We start from the raw sequence: 3,233 nt of genomic DNA on the forward strand, positions 1-3,233 counted from the left end.
GGGGAGTGAACTCAGCAGAAAGGAATGAATTAAAAATTTGAAAGAAGATTTGTGGGTCGTTCCTCAGGGCCTGCTAACAGATTTAAGGCAGCTTAGCAAAGAGCTGATTTGGGGGGTGTTTGTCACAACCCCTGGCAGTGCTGTGCAAAGGTATCCTTGATTGCATGGGAATCTTTCACAGGGCTTACAGGAATCTCCCTGGGTGAGGTAATGGGCCAGATACTGTGTAACACTTGTGACCACAACAGCTTTCTTATTAGCTTGGGCAGTTCCAGAGACACGCCATCTGTGAGTGGCCCAAGCATAGGAAAATGGAAACTAAAGCAACGAGTTTTCTGTCTTTTTCATCCTCTGCCCTGTGAAAGAAAGAGACGGAGTAGTTTATAGGGTGATTTGTTTGTTTAGACTTCTGTATGTGAGCTTATTGATGGAAGATTATGTTGGGGAACTGAGTTTCCTGTGGAGAAGGCAGAAACTACCACAAGGGTTCTCACTGTACCAGGGAGAAATATAGTGATCCAAAGTCCTGCAAAATCCTGTCTCCAGCACAGACTCTATCCTCGAAGTCAACCATCTGCTTGTTCCTGTATGGCAAAGTAACCGTGGGGTTATGCAGAAAGGTGAATTTCTTCAGCAACTCAGACAAAAACCTGTGGCAGACATAGAGTATTGGGGCAGAGACCTTGAAGGTGACTCTGTCTTCACTGGTGGCCAGTACAAATGAGGGAGCAGTCGGGTGATGTTCTCACAGTAATCGGTGTTGCTAGGGAGACCAGAGACTGTGTTTTCTCAACTGGAGCTTTTCCAGGATGCCTGCGTTCTTCACTGGATATTAGCTGCAATAATCAGTCATGAATGCCTGCATCACTGTGCTGAGACCTGTGTCTGATAGGATAGGACACCATCTTCTGGCAGGTTGCAACTGGGAGTGTTTTAATGGTACGGTTATCTGGGAATTACATAGCAGCAGGGTGCCCGGAGGAACTTCAAAGCTACATGTGGGCTTAAAAGTCAGGGCTGATGCCCCTCAGTGCCCCTCATGGAAATACATGAGTGCTTTGAAGGGTTTAGTTTCTTTTTGCAAGCATCAATTTGGTTGCCATGTTCCTGCTTTCTTCTGCCACAGCTCTTTCCTCAAAGGTTCCTTTAACAGAGGACAGTGTGCAGCACCTCAAAACAAAATATTCAATTCACAGTCTATGGAGGCATTTCCCCAAGAATAGCTGTACTTGTAAGGTAGCCCCAAACAGGTCTGCAACCTGTCTACTTAGGTTTGATTAATTAATCAGGGTTCTCTTCTTACCTGAATTTAAGCCTTCTCTCAAAGGAAATTAAAAAAATAAAATAAAATAAAATAAAATAAAATAAAATAAAATAAAATAAAATAAAATAAAATAAAATAAAATAAAATAAAATAAAATAAAATAAAATAAAATAAAATAAAATAAAATAAAATAAAATAAAATAAAATAAAATAATAAAAGGAAAATCAGAAGAATTATCCTGCAAAGAATTAACTGCAAAATGAAATTCCATATGAAAACATGGATCTTGGACTGAAGGAGAAGACTAATAGAATTCAGGTAAACAAAAAAAATGATCACATAAAAATATCTTTGCAGAATTATATGCTTCTCTAAAAAACTTCCAAATCCATCAGTCACTAAAAGTGTAGGAAATTCAGAGCAAGTGTTGAGATATGAGGATCTCTAATAATGGTAAATACAGAATTGCATGGTGAAGCAACCTTAAGTCTGACTCCAGCAACGATTTCAGAAAAATCAGACATTCTGAGACTAACCTTGTCCATCCATTACCCACAGTGTCATCAGATCAATGGCCACAAAACTAGAATGCTTTATTCTCCATCTCTCTGAGGTTGTGCTGACTCTGGCCCTTCTTTACAGCCATGCACTCTCTACAGAAAAACACATATTTCACAAATTCCTCACTAGACAAATAGCACATCGAAACCATCACTCTGCACTTGTCATTCTGATTCTATTTACCCCAATTAAAAAAAAGGACTGCAAAGCACAGGGCTGCCAGACATGAATCTCCTCAGCTCCGTTCCCTCCCTGCGCTTGCCACGCAAAGAAGGTTTTCATCGGAAACCCAGAGCCTGATCCCTCGGGAAGTGCTGGGCAGGGTAGTGACCCTCCTTGCCTCCTTCCCCAGTCCAGGGAGCTGCATGCCAGCAGAGATACTTGCTCAGGTCCCCCACCAGACCCTGCCTCAGGTCCAGCAGTCCCACAGTGCTAAACTGGTGCTGTTCTTGAGGCTCCTTGCGCCCCCAGGGAAACCCTGACTGCTGTTGCATTGTGCTCTGCACTGCTGCCTGAGTTTTGCAGTGCAGAGGAGGTTTAAAGGCACTGGTGCTGCTCTGAAACCTCTCTCTCTTACCAGATCACTATTAAGATCATGCAAGTGCCAGGGCAATAGCACTTTTACGCATTTGCAGTTTCTAGTCTTAACTTTCTGCTGTGCACCATTTACATTGGTATTTTTAATGCCCTGAAAAAACTACAACTGTTCTCTCTTCTTTGCAGGCACCACAACAGAGTGGAACAGAGGGCTTGAAGGCCAGAAAACAGAAACTTGGGCTTTGAGGCACTCTGAGGAGGCACTGGGGACAGAAGACTCTGATGTCTCCTTCCAGACAGCTCTGCAGGTGTCACTGAGCAGTGAGAAATGGAGAACCAAGACTGATGTTGGAGCTGACACATGACGCTGTGGCTGGATCCAAAAAACACAAGACATTAATTCTTGGAGATCTCAAGAAAACAGAGCTGGAGTATCAGCTGACTTAAAGAAACCTTGGCAAAAGGAAGGCTGACACACACTGCAAACACAAAAGCTGGAGACAGTGCTTTGCTGGGAGCAACCTTTCATACTACAAAACACTTTTCTAATATCAGTCTTTTTATGACTGAATCTGATGATGGCAGTGGTTGTTTTCTTCACAGTTCACGGAGAATGGTCATCAAAAAATACCCAACTTTTCCTCATGACCTTGGTGTGAATTTATAGCCTGTCGTTGTGTTTTGAGATGCCATATGTGTGAGAGAATAAGAGGGAGGGAGACATTTTGTTTCCAAAAATTATGCCACACTTAGCACTATTACAGCATGGTGGACAATGTATATCACTTAAAGTAGCAAGAACAGGTCTGGGGCAAAGGAGGACCTTGTGGTAAGCACAAATGTATCTTGTCCTTGGGGACAAAGAAAAAA

The 3,233-nt window shown here is 42.5% G+C and overlaps 1 long non-coding RNA gene across 1 annotated transcript; it reads left to right on the forward strand.

The window, feature by feature from the left end:
• Window positions 1–789: 789 nt before the first annotated feature.
• Window positions 790–3,011, forward strand: LOC111943835 (uncharacterized). Its single transcript, XR_002871050.2, has 2 exons — window positions 790–939; window positions 2,550–3,011. It is a non-coding gene; the product is annotated as an uncharacterized LOC111943835 (long non-coding RNA).
• Window positions 3,012–3,233: the final 222 nt, after the last annotated feature.

Source organism: Cyanistes caeruleus, chromosome 3 (assembly GCF_971803275.1).
Source record: "Cyanistes caeruleus chromosome 3, bCyaCae1.hap1.1, whole genome shotgun sequence".
Taxonomy (NCBI): domain Eukaryota; kingdom Metazoa; phylum Chordata; class Aves; order Passeriformes; family Paridae; genus Cyanistes; species Cyanistes caeruleus.